This window comes from Cyrtonyx montezumae, unplaced genomic scaffold (genome assembly GCF_038088225.1).
Source record: "Cyrtonyx montezumae isolate F1298 unplaced genomic scaffold, pur_monq_1.0 scaffold_0, whole genome shotgun sequence".
Lineage (NCBI taxonomy): Eukaryota > Metazoa > Chordata > Aves > Galliformes > Odontophoridae > Cyrtonyx > Cyrtonyx montezumae.
The window spans coordinates 16,431,776-16,451,009 of record NW_027071824.1 but is presented as its reverse complement, the minus strand read 5'-3'; positions in this window follow the sequence as shown (position 1 = coordinate 16,451,009).

The following is a 19,234-nucleotide window of genomic DNA, read 5'->3' as shown; positions in this document are numbered from 1 at the left end:
TGGCTCCTGGTGTGAGCTGGGCTCCTGCCCCTCCGCAGTGCATCATCTCTGTGTCCCTATCTTGTCTTCTGACCGCTCATTAGATGCCTTTTCTGGGAGAGGCTCTGGACTACCTCCATTTACACAGTCTAATGCTAATGAGTGTTTCTGAGACTTCCCCTTGCGAGTCACTGGCAGCCCCGCTCTGTTTGGAGTCAGCCTCTAATTTTAGCATCACAGCTACTCTTTGCAGAAGGTCTGCAGAGTCCCTGCCCTGTCAGAGAAATTACTCCCTTGGCAGTGTGCCGATATGTTGCAGTCATGCAAGCTAACCTTCTCTGAACAAAGCAGCCTTCATCAGGCAGCAGGGATGCAGTGATTTGGGGTCGTTGGGTTGGCACGGCAGAGCTCACATGTGGATCTCTGATGGGCCCAGTGTTGCCCTGCTGGCTGCCTGCAGCTCCCTTCTCCCTGCTCTGTGGCTCTGCTTCCAGAGCAGCTCCACGCTCAGCCATGGGGTGTGCTGTCTGAACTCTCTCTCTCTCTCTCTTCCCCTTTATCAACCTTTCAGACACTGGATGGTCTTAAGCTTGGCACTTCTCAGAAGATTTTTGTTCTGGATTTGCATTTCACAAAGTTACTCAAGTACCTGGGAGAGCAGAGGTTCAGCAGAGCCTTCCCCTTGTTCCTCTGGGATCCGGATGTGCTTCCCTAAGCAGGATGATCCACGGCTCCTGGACTGTGGCTTCTCACAGCAATTGCCCCTGTTGTCTCTGAGCTGACTGACACCCTCTGTGAAGTGAGCTGCCTTTTGGTAGCTCCGCATGGATGGCATGACAGGGCTGTGCACTGAGGTTCTGCAGGAAGAAAGGAAACCTATGAATTATTTAAGCACCTGTTTCTGATTAGCTTATGACTAACGTTCATTGCACTAACCCCTGAGACGCTGAGTGTTGAAACTACTGGAGGAGATATAATGGGTTGAATTGCTTTCTAGGTAGCAAGGTACACAGAAAGCTTTTGTGGACTGGTGTTTGTTTTGCTTTTAAGCAGGCACGCACCAGGAGAGAGCTCAGGAGTCTGCTTGGAGATTGGGAGTTCACAATGAGCCTGAATCATTTTTCAAGGGCAACGGGGAACAATGGGGAGTGAATACCACAGCAGCCATGGAAATTAGAAAGAAATCTTCTTTCTGATGCTGCATTAAGGTTAAAATCCATAGAATTGCAAGGTGAGACTGGGAGTGAAGATTGCTTTGAAACAGCCCATGGAATGAAGGGTGCGTGAGCGACACCTGCACATTTCACACCGTGTTGGAAAAATATAAAAACCAGTGTTGCTGGAGCTCAGAATTCAGAGGCCAAGTTACAGCAGGTTAATGAAAGCCTGGTGTGTGCTGACCTCTGCGCTCTACAGTCTGATTTGGAAATGCTTTCTTGCTGGGAAGGATGGAGCCCAGCTCCATGTGTCCTGTCAGGATATGGTAGTCCCAGGTAGGAGCCCAGCTACCAGCCCCTTAAAAGGCAACAGATTAGCCCAGAGCCTGATAAGGCAGAAATTTAGTTAACAGTTTTGTGTGGGATTCAGATACGTTACATTGCATTTTCCCAAATGACTCCAGCATATTAGCAGCCCCCCTTGCTGGGTGGCAGGTCTGAGTTTGGGCTGTTAGGGACCTCGGTATTTTTTTTTTCCCTTATTTTCTTCTTGCTACAGGTCAAAGGAGTTGAAAACCCTCAGCCTGTGCTTCTTTGTTCATGTGCACGGGACAAAGAAGTTCCTCTGGATAAAGTCCCTCTGGATGTCTGTGTGCTGGCTTATTAGTTACCTTAGTTATATTTTCTAAATGAGGATATGGTTCTTGATCACAAAACCTAAGCAGTAACAATAAAGGAAAATTCATTTGTCATTGTGTTATTCCACTATATCAGTGCCAGCTGTGCTGTGTTCCCAGTGGTGTGTGTTTCCTGCAGGCTTTTTCATCAGCTGAGCTCCTTTCAGGTAAGCCAGCTATTTAAGCCGCTTAGAACAAAAATTTTGGGCCCAGAAGGAACACAAAAATGTGCCCTGATGGGGACCTCAAACCAACTCCTGCAGCCTCCTTCAAAGCTAGCAGCTGGTTACAGGACCAAATCATAGAGATGACAGCTGTCACCTAGATCTTCTGCCCGCTTCCCTCCTTGATGGTGGAATATCTTGGCTGTGGGAACCAGAGCATTGATTTCAGATCCTCATTTTGATTCAAGAGATTCCAACTTCTACTGGAAGCAAAGAGAGCTTCAGAGCATCTCCCAAGATCCTCTTAAGGGTACCATTCATTGGAGGCATCTTGCTGTGCAATAGTTGCGCTGGGCTGCTTGGTGCAGGTGGGGACAATGTTCCTTGTTCTGTGCCTTATTTCCTCCAGTGCTGCCTCCTGCCACATCCCAACCACGTGCAGCTGCACCATAGCAGTAAGGGACCCCTGCCTGCCTGAGTCCATAGGGGTGAAGCTGCTGTCACAGTGTCTTGGTGGTGGAATGAGAGAGGCCACTGCTAGGGTCTATCTGTTCTCCCTCTGCCATATGTCTGTCCATGTGCAGCCTGAGTGCAAATGCTTCTTATTAAATAACAATGTATTTAATTGAATAAAACTCAGAAAGCTGGTTGGATTCCAAAAGCAACCTCAGCTCCAGGCACTGCTTCCCCTCTCTGTTTTGACTTCTGGCTTCTTAAGCCCAAACATCTCTTAGATATTATCTTTTCCACATTTTTAGTTGACAGGAGTCATTAGGTTAAAGCAGTTCTGTGCTCAGTTCAAGGGACAGTGTGGCCTAGGGACTGCATGGATGAGGCCATCCTGTTTCAGGGGAAGAGGTTTTGGCTGTGTGGTTAGGAACTGTGCCTTGCTGCCTGCTTTCCTCATCAGAGAACAGGACTCTGGGACTAGGAGAAAGGGTCTCCAAGGAAGCGTGTCTGCACATTCCTTGTGTGCATCCACCTGAACTTGTCTTCATCTTGATGTTATCATTGCCATCTGCTAGGAGAGGGAGCCTGCTGTTTTTGTCACTGATAGTGTACTAAGAAATCCCTGTTCCTGGAGTTTCTCGTGCTGCTGGAACCCAGGCAGCTTCCTGACGCCCAGCAGCAGCAAGGGACATAAGTCCTGGAAATATCCAGTGCAGTCTTGGTAGATGAGGTGGTGTGGATCAGGGCATGCACAAATTGCAGTGTCCTGACTGGGGATGCTGTGGATAACCCAGACCTCAGTAGTGCACCTCCTCCATTTATGCACCAGTCTGGCTATTGCACCAAACTCCTGGCCAGGATCTCCCCACGGACATGCCTCATTGCTGAGTGCCATGTACTGGGCAACCTTGATGTGTACTTAATTGTTATTTCCAAATACAGACAGACAAGGGCAATCATTAGTGCGTAGACATTACCTCATCCATTCCAGCAGTGCCCACTCCAGCTTCCTCCTTTCTGCATGGCACCTCCTAGGTGCAGTCCTCTCCACAGGAGGATGGCCTGACTGCTTCATTCCTTTTCACTGTGCCCAGCTGCCAGTACCAGAAGCCACCTGTTTTCTCCCAACATCACTTTCAGGCTTGGGATTTCAGCAGTGAGATGCCGGGAGTGTTTCCCTTCCTTATAGCCAGGCTGCTGCCATTAGAAGATGTCATGTGCCTGGGACGATGCTTGACTGCAGAGTGCAGGGATCTGTAATCAGAGTCAATTTTTTCCATCACCTCATCTTTGCTGTACTTACCTGGACATGGTCCCTAGCTGTTCCTACATGAGCTGACAACATTTCCATTACGGCATCATTTCTTGCTATGAGAGCTCTGTTTGTGATAGTTGTTCTCACTATGCTTTTTGTGATGATCTTGGTTAATGTGTTGCATGGTTCATGAGATGCTGTCACAAATCTTGGCATCCTCCATACTTGTTTCCAGTGATATTCCAATTTTTAAAGCAGGTGTGGGGTCAAATCAGCCTTGCTCTATAATCATTGGCTGGGGGTTGTTTTATTTCCCTGAACACAGAGTACCCGATTCCTTCATGCATCATTTATATTCCCTACACCCTGGGAAATCTCTGGACATTTCTCTATTCCAGCCACGTATTCAGAAATGTTCATTTTCTTTCACGTTCTCTTTATAAAAACAGAAACACTCTATCATTGCCAGTGACCCCGAGGATAGGTGGTTTTGTAGATTTCCCACAATCTCAGCAAGTGCTTTGTCTGCAGATTTAACAGACACCGTTAGGCTACATGGCAGATTATAAATTTCAGCCCCTATTATGATCAGTAAGCTGCTATTTTTTTCCAGATGTTCACTTGTCCAGCTTAGGGGACGGTTTTCTCAAGCCTGCAGGATCCCCTCTTTTTCCCAGCCAGATGGATGTGCTTTATCCTTTCTCTTTTCCCTGTGAGTGGGCCACTGTTGGTGCAGTGCAGGAGCTCTCCTGCTCCCCTTGCTCACCAGCAGCTCTGCTGCTGCTGCTCGGCTCTCCCTGTCTTGTTTTGCTTGTTTGGAGGAATGAAAATCAGTGAACAGGCTTGGTAAATGCATTGAACGTGTAATGAAACACCTGGGGTGGAAGCCTAATGTTGTTATTGCACAGCTCAGCTGCCTCAGGTGTGTGAAAGCTCTCTTTCTTTTCTCCTTCCAGTATTGATGCTTTGCTTGGAGTAACTTGGGTCTGTTCCTTCAGCTCAATTGTGTGATGACCTCAGTATCTGTACTTTTGATGCCTGGGGACAAGGGAGAGTTGAGCCAAGACAGCTGGCAGAGAAAGAAGGGGCTGTAAGTTGTGAGAGCAACAGCTTTGTAAAGGCTTTGTGCATGTGTACCAGAAGAAGAGCTGAACCACCAGCTTGTGTCATGCTATTCAGGCCTCCCTCCATCTTATTTGTCTGGTGAATCATAGACTTGTTAAGGCTGGAAAAGACCTCTGAGATCATCTGGTCCAACTGCCAACCCATCGCCAACATGCCAGCTGACCATGCCACATCCACATGGTTTGTGAACACCTCCAGGGATGGTGACCCCACCACCTCCCTGGGCGACCTGTGCCAGTGCCTCACCACTTTCTGGAATGGAATTTCTCTTAATATCTAACCTGAACCTCCCCTGGTGCATCTTAAACCATTATTTCTCATCTTTTCCAACCTCAACAGTTCTATCATTCTGAGTCCTTCCACCCCTTACTATGTCATAAGAGGAGGCATGTGGCTGGATCCTCCCTAGGCAGATGCTGGCTTCTTCCAAGGCCCTTGGGCCTTGTCTGTGTGGGGTGATAAGGGCCCAGCTTCCCCCTGGGGGATTCTGGAGGGTTCCTCACTCCCTCCTGGGCCACTTTGATCCTCAAAGTCCTGGAGGAGGTGGGGTAGGGCAGAGAATCTCTGAGCTGGGGAGGTGCTGAGGTGATGGTGCTGCTGAGCAAACAGGCAGCTCTTGAGTGTGCTGAGTGTTTTATAGCACACATTCTAGTCCTGAGCCTACTGTCAAAGCTGGGCATTATCCATTTAGTGCCTTGTCTTTAAAATAAATGATATCTCTTAGAGAATGAGCTGCTGCCAGATGAAGGGGGGTTGTATGTCTGATACGGGAAGAGCAACCATAATGAGGAGGCCAAGCACTCTCACTGGAAGGGCAGCAGAGATGGGAAATCAGCTCACAGAGTGACCTTTGGACTGTGTTGAGTGAATTTCCAGCCAATGGTATTTTGTCAGTCCATTGGAGAATTTTGAACCTCACATTTCTGGTTTTTTTTTTAATTTATTTTTATTTTTTAATTTAACCTGCAGAGTCAGTACAAGTAGCTGGGGAAGGTGTTGTAGTAGCATTTGACCAGAGCCATCTTTATTGGGAAAGTGTTGGGGAATGTGATGCCACTGCCCTGGCATGTAAGAGGAGACAGCATGGGACTTGTGTGCAGAACTGTGCTGCTGGGGAATTAAATCTGAGAGGAAGATGTTGTGAGGTGTTGGAAGACATGGGGGACAAGGCAGCAGTGGGGATGTAGAAAGGTCTGCACAGTCCTGCAGGGACCACTGGGGCAGCTGCCACCTTCTTCATGGGGCTGATGAGCTTGGCTCGGGGCAGCTGTGGGGTGGGGAGAGTTGTGTTGGGAGGAGGGGCACTTGTATGGCAGTAATGGTATTGGTGTGCTCAGCCCTGCCCTGCTGTACACAAAGAGGCAGTTGCTGCTTGGGAATACGTGGGAGCCGTGAAGCCAAGAGATAAAAAAGTATGTATATATATGCATGAAGAATAGGAGAAAAGAAGGCCACTGTGAACACAGGAAATACTGTACAGACCAAATGAACGTCCCTTTAGGCCCTTATCTCAACCCTGACAATGGCTGCTATCAGATGCTCCAGAGAAAGCTGCGAAAACAATCTTCATAACACATCTGGGCATCGGTGTGATAGTACTCCCAGGGGGGCTCTTCCTGCCAGAGCCCATTTGCAGCTCAGCCTACACATGGAAATGAGGAGATTCAGGGCTATGTCAGCTTTGCTCTGGCTGATGTTGCAGCCAGAAGGACTTTCACCCATGTGACCTGTAAGCTCAGCTGCTTTCCTACCCAGAGCTACATCCCAGCTGTGCTCCGGTGTCCTGACAATCCAGTGCTGCTGCCACAGATAGCCTAGAAGGTGCAGCAATGCTATATGGCCCAGCTGGAGGGTCTCCACCAGCATTTGCAGGTGTTGGTATCGTGTTGAGCCTGCTGCCTCTGACAGCACTTAGGAATAGGAGATCCCAGGAGCAGATGGCAAGCGTCTGGGACTGACTGACAATTGCTGAGCCAGTTGCTGGAGTGTGAGTCCTTCAGAGGGTCTGTAAGATGCACCTGCTGACCTAACGTGTGCAGGCCTCTTCATGGGAAACCCACAACATGTGTTCATACGCAAAGCAAACAATAAGAGAGGAATGAAATAGTGTAGAAGAACTTTTAGTGTTTTATTTGGCTGTCAGTGACAATTGCTGTGGGCTGTGTGCACAGAATTCTCCGCAGGAAGATTTCTCAGGTGCTTAGGTGGCCTTCTACAAAAACAGGGTGATGAAATTCTTGCATCTGGCCTTGTTGCCACACTCTTCACGCCCTCCTGCAGTCCCCAGGAGGTGGCTTTTACTCCCTGACCCCTCTGTTATGAGGGCAGGGCTGTGGTGGCTTCACCACTGTCACTGTGTCACACGAGTCCACTAGAAGGGCAGCATCCTCAGGAAGATAAATCAGTGACTCTCCAGGGAACAAGAAGAAGAGTTCTGCATGGCTGCTCATCAAAGCTTGCTGTGGGGCAGGGAAGCCAGAGAAGTGAAGGTTGTTCCTATGCAAAATGTCTGAAATAAAGCTTGGGTCTCATGTAGCTGAGAGCAAGTGGTCTATTAGCTTTGAGCTGGGTACTCCGCTAGTGAGGGAAGGCATATGGGTGAAAAGCAGGATTGCGCCTCTGGCAATGCAACTATGTAGAGATGCATTTGGCGGGATAAATTGAGTAAGATTGTCTTTGTCTCACAGAACAAGTGCCCGTGTCATAAAAACACGACTTCACTGTTGCTAATGTACACGGTGAGATGAAGGACTGAACAACGGCTTCGTAGCTCCCCAATTGCTCTTAACAAAGATTCCAGTGCTGATCCACGCAGTGCCGGTTATCTGTTCTGTGCGCAAACAAGGGAGTGCATCCTCTGGGGACTCTCAGTCTAGTTTCTTTCATTAAGATTAAATTAAACATTAAAAAAAAAGTAGAGGAGGAAATGTAAAGATATTTTTATATTTTATTTATATATTTTTTTGTTTTGTTTGGAACACATTTCTGTAGAGCTCTGATTGGAATAAGCAACATGAAGTGCAGTGCCTTTCAGATAGATAGAAATAATGCCCTAAATATACTAGCATAATTAGATGTACTTTCTCTACAAAACCTCAGTTCTAATGTTCTTGTTTCACTGTAATTAAAGAAGCATTTACCACGCATTGGAACTTTTAATTAGGTCTAACATGTAATAAACTTTAGAGTAAACTAACAAATATTTTCTCTGACAGTGGGTAGTTTTTCATTGGTGTCTGGATGTTTAACACCTCAGATAGAAGACATCATCCAGTGGCTGGAGAACCTGAAGAGACATCTGTGTATAACCTGAAATACACTGTGCTCACCTCTATAAGGACATGCTCAGTGTACCAGCTCCCATCCTTTCCCCTTTGAAGGTTTAATTCTCCTGGAGGAAGCACTTTGCAGTCTGTATTTACAGGAAGTTTGCTGGACATCTAAGGTGGACTCCATACTTGCAGCAGTTGTCCAGAAGCTAAACTGGTTCCTTGCATTCCTGCCATGGATAGGGGAGGAGAAGGTGATCAGTGCCCTCTCATACATGCTTAAGAGGTGAGATGAACCATCTCTCACAGGTTCTCCTCTTCTTCCATCAAGACAAAGCTCCTTGGTGCCCATGCCAGACTAAATGTCTTGATTATGGACAAGAGAGAGGTTTTTCCCCACCTTGAATTCCAAGAAAGCCCTGCTAGGAAGGGATGAAGATCCATGTGATTATACTGAGGTGTCCCTGCACTGAAAGCAGAGAATGGTCCACAGAAGAGCTATCAGGGAGAATGAATGATAGAGTGATAGAATATCCTGAGTTGGAAGGATCACTGAGTCCAACTTCTGGCTGTCCTGGTGATGATGGGGTTGAAAGAACCTGATGAGGAGAACTTGTGCTGTCCGTCCACTTCTTGAGAGGGTGACACAGGGCTCACGAAGTTGGGACTTGGATGCTGGGAAGGATGTAAGGGACAGGGACCACAACTATTCCAACATGCCACATGTTCAAAACTGGAGGCACACTGTCATTGTCCAGTTGGGTTAACAGATGTGGAACCTGGGGAGGAGGACATGAAGAGGTGAGATTGCCAGAACAGATTTCACTAGAGGAGAGGGACGATGGAGGAGCCCCGTGGGAGCTATGGGATCTGTTCTTCTGGAGGGCAGAAGCGTGATGCCAGAGCAGCAAAGCATAAACTGCATATAGTTGCAGCACCTTCCCCAGGCAGCTTGGATTGCCTCTAGGCACAAGTCATGTTATCTTCTCACATCCTGCGTCTTTCCCCTCCTTCTGGCAGTTCAAAGTTAATGATCTGGATGATGGTCTTCTGTTGCAGCTCCGAGATAATGCTATGCCTGTGATAACATGTCCTGAGAGATGTTCCTACTTACTGTCTCAGGAAAGAAATCTCCCCTTGCATCCAGTGGGATAGCAGGACAGAATGGAGTGGGGAAACTGAGTTATGAACTATCTCAGACTTCCGTATCCTCCACAGAAGGAAGGAGTGGGGGCTAGGGTGTAGGTATATGTGTTAAAGAAACTACTGAGGAAGCAGAGAAGATGGGATGCACATAGCCAGGGCAAAAGCTGAGGGAAACACTACCTGGAGAAAGAGTGTAACAGCACTGGATGCAGTGGATAAAGCTGGGAGGATGGGGAAAGGGGAATGGCTTTCAGGTTTTGCCATGGCAATAGGAGTAGGGCCCTTTGGAGGGGAAGGAGGGAGCTGAGATGCTGCTGTAAATGGACACACAAGGCAATGATTGTGGGGAAGCCTGCAGACAGGCAAGCAGCAGCATTTGCTTCACTGCAACAGGCAGGTGTCTGTGTTTTTGGAACAGAAGGTCATATATTTTGTGTGAAGCCTCCTGCATCTAGGGAATGACTTTAATGTAGCCTGAAGTGCCAATAAGTGGAATAAGTATGTGCCATTACCAATAACAATAACAGCCCTAGAATATTTTTTACACAAGGATCTCAAAGCACTTCTTTTTATGACTTATTCATTGACTCTTGATGTCCCCTGGGAGACAGGGGATTATAATGATCACCCACTTTACACGTGGTGAAACCGAGGGTAAGTGGCTGAGCTGTGTGAATGGAACTGTGACTGTGCTCCTCCGACAGCATCAATTTCCCCAGTCATTGGTTGGGAGGTAAACGCTGCCTCAGCTGCAGAAGAAAGCCTTTGACATTGTAGGGAGTGTGGAGGGGGTGCCTGTTGCACAGTCCTGAAGCCACGTGGGGAAGACATGAAAGCAGAAACCATGAGGGCACTCCATCTCCGGCTAGCTCCAGCCCTTAGGCACACATGCAGGCTGAAGCAAAGAGCCCGTGCTTGCCTTTGCAGCTGAAGAAGGGCTGGGGGGGCTGCATGACAGAGTAGGAAGCTATTGCTATGGTATTTATGAAGCATGTTGCTATGAATCGATACCTCACCATAATTATCTCATTTGCCCATTTTTCAAATTAGATAACGAGGTTGAAGGCCTGACCAGACCATCCCTCATCCGTTCACATTTCTTCCTCTCCTTGGCAAAGGAGTGGAGCCCTTTTTACATAAATCAAGCAGGCTTTGGGGTAGCGGGGTCACACCCCAAGGATTTGTGGCTCTGTTTGCTGCTCGTGTCTGGATGCTGTCACCAAAAGGTGGGAGGCCAGGGCAGGCCTCCCCTGCAGTGCCCACTATGGGAGCTGCTTGCCCCCCTGGCTGAGATGGGAGGAGGAGGGGAATGAGCTCACGCTCTGCTCAGACAGTGACATTTCCACGGGGTAAGGCTCATCCATCACCGTGCTGTGGCTGAGGAGAGCTGTTAACTGTTTCGAGCTGGCTGGCTGTCTCCCGGCTGCAGCCATGGTGTGCTCCTCAACAGAGCATCCCTTCCTACCTGTCCTTACTTCCCCACACTGTGGCTGGGGTGTTTCTGTTTCTGCTGCTCTTCTGTGCTCAGTTAGGTGGGCAGCTGGCTTTTGTGAGAATGAGATGTGCTCCAAAGGAAGAGCTCTTCTGGCTTGACTCACACCCCACGTTTCCTGCCCCCTCCTTGTGGAGCTCACTCCTCAGCTAGACCCAGGGGCACTGCCTGTTAACGTATTATGCACAAAGCACATGCTTGTAGTCAGTTGGGTCATTAGCTCTGCTCTTCTGGGGATGCCCCCGCACTGCTCCCTTTCCCCTGTGACAGTGAAGGCTGGCACCCCTCCCTGCCTTGTCAGTGTGAGATAAGGAGCAATTAGAGAGTCATGAATCGGCAGAAAGGAGGGTAGGATGGGCACCAGCTGCAGAGCTACTGTTGCAGGGCTGAAGCGTGGTGTTTCAGGGGATTAGAGGTTGGAAACTGGCTTGTGCCTTTCCCTTTCAGTCAATTAGTCCAAGAGGTTAGCCATGCCTCCAAGGAGCTGGGAGACCTTGGAGCAGCTCTGAAAACCTCAGGCAGACTCTTAGGAGACTAATTGGGGTCTTTTTACCTCCTTTTAGCAGCTTATGAATGATTTGCTCTGGAGTGCAAGCAGGAGAGAAGGCACTTACTTTGCCAGACACTGAAAGTCAGCGAGGCTTTACCAGTGCCCTGGATACCTGGAAAAAGAAGTCTGGGAGACAAATGGGCTGCAGGTGCTCTGCTGTGGGGACCAGACCCTTATGGGGCAGGACAGTGCCTGTATGGGGCTCCCAGACCCTACACTGGCACCTCCAGAGCCTCCATACCCATGTCCTCAGGGTACTGCTCCTTCATCCATTTCCTCCACTTGCCCACAGAGTCCAGTAACATGCTGTATGACTTCCCTGCTGCTGGAGGAGGCTGATGGGGACTTTCATCTAAAGGTGAAAGTGTCCAGAGGCCTCCAGGAAAAGTGTCTACTCCTGAGTAGAGGAGCAAGGGACGGAGTTCTTATGAGGATAAGCTCTGGTCTGCACCAAAATATACCAAGCGATGAGTCTGAGTGGCGGCTGGTTATGAGCCCCCGGGGGGGCAGCTGGATTTGGGCTCAGTTATTAAGACCATAAATCATGGAGACAGACACAGGGAAGGTTGATGAGGCAGGCACACGCAGCCAGGAATGCTGGGAGGGAGAGGCGGTGGGCATCAGAAGCACATGACTTCTCCACGTTGCATGTTATTTTAGGAATTTTTCATTTTTTACGGCAGCGCTGTCAGCTTTCTCAGAAGATGGAACCAAATGATTTCAGGCTCCCTGATTTGCTGCAGACCCAGGCATGAATGCCAAGTTGCTCACAAGTAAAAGCTAGGGCTGGGGAGGAGGGATGGTGGCATCTGCAGCGGTACAGAGCAGGAGTGAGAGGTGGGGATGGGCTGGGTACCACAATACCTGGGAGAGACTGTCTCTGTGGCAGGGAATGGCTGGGACTGGGGATGGCACTGCTCTCACTGCCAAAAGAAGAAGGCAGTGTTTGGCTCTCCATTAGAGGAAATACCTTTTTTACTTGCAGTCTGGAGATGCCCACTGGAGGTCTGTGTCACTATTTTCTTCTCGTCATACTGCCCTTGGAGCACAGCAGAGGAGAGAAATTTGTAGTGCCATAGAACCAGAGTATGTGGAGGACAACTCACCAGCTGAATCTGAGACAGCCGGAACCTGGGCCTGAAACTCAGGGGAGGAAACCAGGATCCCTGTCTTAGTGACTCCTTCAGTGCTCTGATGTCAGCTCCTCAGTGAGGAAAGACATTGTGGATTCTCCCTCCTAGGAGATCTTCAAATGCCACCTGGACGTGGTCTTGGACAATCTGCTCTGGGTGTCTCTGCTTGGCCTCCAGAGGTCCCTGTTGGTCTCAGCCATCCTGTTACTCTGGGATTCTGTGAAAGGGACAGTTAACCTCACTGCATATCCTGGCCATTTTCACAACAGGTTTGACATCTGTCAGACCCATGGCTAAATCTCTCTGCAGGTGGAGGCCCCTCGGCAGTCCAGCTCATTCCAGAGGCAGACAAAACTGAATGCAGCCTGAGCGGCTCATGGAAAGACAAAAGTTGTCCCTGGCACATCAGGAAGACGAGCTGACACATGGAAGGAGCCTGGCTGGGGCTGCAGCCTAACCACCAGGCATGGGCTGGGTCGAGCACTTTCTGATGCTCCCCTCTGCTGTGAGGTATCAGGCACCCCAAGGTGATGAACAGTCACTAGCTAATTAATCCCCCTTCTCTCTCCTCAGCAAAGGAGTTCCAGCTCTGCCACATGGAGGCATGGCAGTGGTAATCCAACTTGCCTTCCCTTTGCCTGAGTACAACCTGATGGACAGGGCCGTCCAGGCAGTGACTGCTCTGGGGCTGACAGAGCTGGCAGGATGATGCTGTGGTGGGCTGTAGCTACTGCCTGGATCCCTAAATCTTCTCGGCTTTTTAGGTCACTTTGTTCTGCTTATAAATCCTGGCCCTGTTATGCAAGCCATAAATCTTTCTCTCCAGTCAGCATCATTTATTTTTTTTCCTCTGGTCTTTTTTAAAATAACAGGGTCAGAATGTTTAAAATCTAGATTGCTGCATTTTCTGCTGGTTTGGCTCACAAATAAGTATTTTCTTCTCTGGGAAACTGCCCATGCAGTACAGTTTGGGGTGGGAGCCTGTGTTTCTGTGTTGACACAGTGGGGGCCAGGCACCTGGGCAGCCCTGTGAGGCACGGGGGCTGCTGGTGAAGTGTGTGCAAAAATGGAGCCAGTGCACAGCCAGTGCTCCCACACTCAGCTAGCTGGGAGCCCAAAGTGCAGCCAGGCATTCTTGTGTGCCTGCATTACTATCCTCTTCTTAATGACTGTGCAACCTGTGTCTGCAGGCTTCCCGTGAAGGACTGTACTCACTTGAGCATGCAGTCAATAGTCCTCTTGATCTTCATCACTCACTGTCTGTCTCCAGGTTTTATTTATTGCTCACCATCGAATCCCCAAGCCAAAACAAAACAGACTCGTTTCCCTGTGGCCTTCTGCAGTGGGCATTCCCAGTGACTGCAAGCTTTAACAAAATTAGCATCGTTCTAACATTTGGGGGTGATATTGTCTCCAGCACACGCAAAAGGAGCTGAACTATATTTGCTCTGCAATCAACAATCCAGAGCACCTTGCAGGAACAGCCTGGGCCTCAGCCTTCTTCAGTGGCACATCCTCCTCTCACAGGGAAGGATTGCAACATGAAGTCCAGGTGTAAGTTAGCATGGAGGTTGTGAGGATGGCTGCAGGTGGGATGTAAAGGCCTGGACAGAAGTTAAAGCAAGAAGTCTGGGTTAACAGAGCAACTTCTAAATGGCAGTACCCCATTTGAGAGAGCCAGGAATCCTGCCTTCAAAGTGTGTTTCTTTTTATACCAGACAACATACTGAAAGTTGGGAGTGCTTCTTAAAGCCTCATTGTTAGGGCATCTAGAACACATGGAGTTAACAACTAATGAGTGAAGTACAAAGCAGCAGGACACTTAGAGGACACTTTTCCCTTGCTTGGAGTCTCTCCCTGTCTCCAGGCATGGTGGGGTTTGAGCAACAATGAGAAGCCTTCCCCAGGGGCCTAACCAGAGGTGGGAAGTGCCAACATTCACACACTGGTGTGCCACTCACTGTTAAGCTGCCATCCCAACTTCTCCCTCCCAAACTGCAAGCTGCATCCTGGTTGTCATCCCAACCCAGCACAGAGGAACACGCAGGCTCACCCACTTGAGTACTGCAGCTTTATTTGTATGAAACAATCCATGTTGAGAGTCTATAGGTTACATGATAGGGTTAGGGGTGGATGAGGCAATGCTTATAAAACATCTCACCCTGTTCAAAAGGTTCAGTTCAATCCCTTTGTGTTTTGTGCTTTTAACATAGTGGATGGCTGGGTGAGAGGGTCCCAGCTCTGCTCAATGACCGTGATGTCACCCTATGAGAAGTGGAGCAGGACATGACAAGATAAGACGGTGGTCAGATGGAGGTGGGTGGACTCTGCCCAAGGGTCCCCACCCAGGATACTGATGCAAAAGGAAACAGGAGACATCAGAAAACTCCCCTGCCCTTCACAGTATTCCTGTAGCTCTAGATGTTTCAGAGTGCTTCCATCAGGTCAACATGTACTGACTACTGGCCTTGGCAACCTGGAAGCATGAGGCTGGCGATGTCCCGCTGGTGCTGGATCCCACTGAAGTGGCTCATTATTGCACCTGAGCTGATTCTCCCTGCCCCTTGCAAGCTGAGAGAGGGATTTTGGTGTGATCCCCCTCAATGGGATCCAGGGATGATCTACTGCTGAGAATGAAATGCCCAATGAGAATGAATATGGGGCAGGGGGATGGAGTGAGAAAGAGTGTGGAACACACCACTTGATGCTCACCTCTGGCCAAAGGCAGGAGATGCCACAGCTACTGCCCTATGAGACAGTCTCATACTGAGTGACAGCTCCTTTCCTTCACTAGGCATAGTGCAATACAGGCAGGATGGTTTTGGCTGGGAAAAAAGACCCAAGTGAAACCATCCTCATACCAGTTTTTTGCCCCCAAGTAGACATTGGAGCCTGTCTCCATGACATTAGGCAAGGGATATGACTGAAAACACAAAGGAGAGCTATTTGTCTGTAGCATCTCCAGCATTTTGGAAATGTCCCGAGAGATGAACGCATGTCGTAGAGCCCTGTGGACTGAGATGGTAAATCCAGACAGTCCCAAGAGCTGTGAAAACAGGCCAAGATCATCTGTTTGAAAGCACTGACCCCAAATGACTTTACCCAGAGTTGATACCAGCATTTACATCAGTACACTGGAAAGCTAGGATTGAGGAACAGAAGACAAGTAGCAAGGCTTGATGAAAGCAATAGGTCACCTCCAGCAAACTCAGAGAGTGTCTTCTTGTCCCAGGATGTTACATACCAGCGTCCCCTAGGAAACAATCAAATAAAATCACAAAAAAGTTCCTTTGCTCCCCTTCTCCCAGTGCTCAGGGCTCCCTGGCTGCCCAGCCTCTGGGAGGTGTGTGCTGCCACCAATACGAAGAACCTACCATACTGCCCCTGGTCAGTGCTTACGGCACTTCAAAGACAGCAAGCAATTGATTTTCTCCTCTCTCCACAAGTTAGGAGCTGCCTGAGTTGACCATGCCACTACAGCTTCTGCTGGTTGTTGCTCTGTGTTTAGTGACACCAGTGACTGGTTCCTGAGATCAAGACCCAGTGAGACAAGATATGAACCAAATAGGGATGTGTGGCAGCACTCACTTAGAGCTGGTTTGGGCTCAGTGTGTGTACCCAAAGCAGCTGTAATGCTGAAGGCAAAGCAGTTGCTGCTCACTCTCCCTGCCAATGCCTGGCATATTTCAGCTCCTATCCATAGCGTGCCCATACTGATTATCTGATACTGTAGTTATGCAAGTTTTGACCATCCAGGAGTAAATACTCACTGTAAGAGCTGGGTTTTATGCAGCTGAAAGCCTCCCTGCTGGTAAAATGGCAGGAACAGAGCCCAGCCCCTCCTTCAGCCTAGGGAGACATCTGTTGGCTATGGTAGCAGCAGGCCCTGTATCTTCCTTCAGGGCTGGTGAGTATGCTAAAGGAACACAGAAATACACACAGGGTGCCAGTGCAGCCAGTTACCCATCATTTGGCTTAGTGCTTCAGTCCAGGGTTGGCCATTATAGCCTCAAACACAGCCAGCAAAGCAATGAGGTCTGGGCATCAGCTCTGACATGGTTATTGGCACAGAGCAAGGGTTGTCCAGCTGTGTTATGCTGTGCTGAGTCTACCCTGGGGGTAAAATATCTCACTGTAAGCCAAGCGTTCATAGCTAAATCACCCTTTAGGACAAGACTTACTGGAAGCATAAAACTGTGCCTCCTTCCATACAAGTAAATGGTTTATAGGTCTAATGGCTTTATGTTATTCTCCATCACCCAGCATCCAAGCAGCTGCAGGGCAGAGCCCCCTGCCTTCCCCCTGTGGAATGAAGGGTGATGCAGCACAGAGCACAGCCTTCTTTTCTTCCAAGAACAATGCCATCACGTCCATCTTCTCAGCTGCCCATGAGGTTTGTCTTGAGCCCTCTTGTGTCACAGGGAAAGCCACCATGTGACCCACAGGAAGTCTCCGATGGAGCCAACACGTCTTGAAGAAGTGCTCCTGTTTTCCTGCTCCATCACCAGCACTCGAGAAGCCCACCAGCCCCCAGAACATGCCAGAGGCAGTTATGAATGGCATGCATGCCCCTGTCCCCACAGGGAGGCAGTCAGCCCCTAGAGAGCTGCCCCATTGGAGGAAGGACACTTGATGGCAGAGCTTACACCCAGCCCAGGGTCACGCTTCTCTGCAGTGCTCCTGGGGATAAGCATGGCCTCCCAGGCACAAATAGCTGTCCCTAATTTGATGTGACCACACCAGGCTGTGAGTAGCCATCAGAAGAGCCCCAAATCCACTGCGGTGTGCCAGGTGGTGGCAGGTTGTCAAACAAACTGGCACATGTCTTACACCAAAGGGGCGACTGCTGAAAAACACGTATCTATCACAGCTATCAATTGGGATGCTGAGTGTACTGGGGCTATTCAGCTCCCGGCTGGAAGCCACCAGCTGCCAGTTATTACCACGGAGTGTAAATTGGGTCCTGTTAAAATGCAATTTCCAGAGCTCTCCAGGACTTGTTTTTCTGCAAATGCCTTTTGTCTGCATTAAACGCCTTCCCAGGCTCAGTGGGACGAGCAGTTAACAGAGGAGCCAAAGTAAAACACAAACAAAGGCAGCTCCTGGCTTCCCCAACAGCCTGTACTGGGTTGTGCTCCTGCCTCGTCTGCGTGCTCGGACACCCTTCCTGCAGGTCTCCCTTTTAATAAGGGAGTGATGGAGCCGTGCTTCTCCCAGCAGCACTACTGCCTGCTCCTGGTGACCATCCCTGCCCAGCTGCGGTGCACAAGATGCCAACAGAAGGTGGTTCTCCCGGCGTGGAGTGGTACAGGCAAGCTGCAGAGGGAGCACCCTGGTTGTCTCTGAAGCCAATGCATTTTCATGCTGTTCTGAAACAGCGTACCCACAGGACTTTTGTATAGAGAGAAATTAGATTTCCATGCTTTGAACAGCAATAGAGAGTAGAATACAATTTGTATGGCATTTACTACGCTCATTCATACATCCACAATTATCCTTGTAAGACACACCTAAACATTTGACCTTCCCCTCCTCCTCCCCCCCCCCCCCCAACTTTCGCCCTGATCACCACCCTGCCTTCTTCCAGAACACTACTTCCCGAAGCAGGGCTCCTGCTAGGGCTGCTCTCAGATGGCATGCCGTGCAGTGCAGACCCATGCAGCTCACTCCCAGCCACGCAGCTCAGGAGCTCCCCAGCCGCTGGCACGCTGCACTGTGATTTGTCACAGAGATGAAATATTTTTTCGCTCCTGTGTGGCTGGGAAGAGTTGTGCTCAGGCATTCCAAATTACTTAACTTCACATCAAATGAAACACATTAGCTCTGTCGTTTTCCAGCAGCTGATCTACATGGAGGAAAATGGGCTATTACTGTTACCAGCCAGGAGCTGCTTTTCAGAGCTGGGGTAGGAATTTACATTTGTGTTGTTAAAACCTATGGATTAACGTCTCACTGATGTCCTACTATTGGGACTTTCACCAAAACATGGAAAATTATAATACAAAAATGTATATATATATATTTCTTTTCAGAATACAACGAACAACTACAAAAAGAGGTTTCAAATGAAAGTTTCTTTGTAAGCCCCACTTGTAACTACACAGTAGCAGTCACTGCTTCTAATATCTACAGCTTATACCCAGGAGCCTGCACACTCACATATTTTCTGTTTTATACCCTGAAAAAAAAAAAAAAGAAAAAAGAAAAAAAAAGAGAAATTGAGTATATATCGGCTAACACCCACACAGCATTCTTCCTAATGTATTTCTACAACTACCAAGCAGAGGTCTCCTTGTAAATAAAAGCAGTCTCTTAAATTTATATTGCACTTTTCTTCTGCAGGGACTTTCATTCTATGTACAGAATAATCTCCACCATCACTGAAATGCAGCCACTTCTGGAGTGGAATAAAGCAGCTATTCGATAAGCATGGAGCAACATAAAACATCAGGAAGGGAAACATAATGTACCCAGTTGGGACTGCAACAGATATTTAAGACGATAGTCTGTAATCAAGTTTAAGGACGGTAATTTAGCCAGAACACTGTGAAAAGTGTGAGGGGGCTTTTAATTGCAAAGGGTGAGGAGCATGGCTTTACATCTCACCTGGGATGCATTACCTCCTCAAGGAGAATTGCCCCCTCAAGCACAGGGATGGGGCAGCAAACCCCAAGCACTGCTGATCTTGGGAAGGCGGACAGAGCCTCCCATCCACCGCTGCATACACACACACACACAAACAGCGGCCTCCGTCACTGCACAGCTCCTTGTCCTCACTGCTGAAGTGCCTCTTCTCTCTGCCACGCTCTCCTTGCACGCCTGCCAGGGGAATGAGGC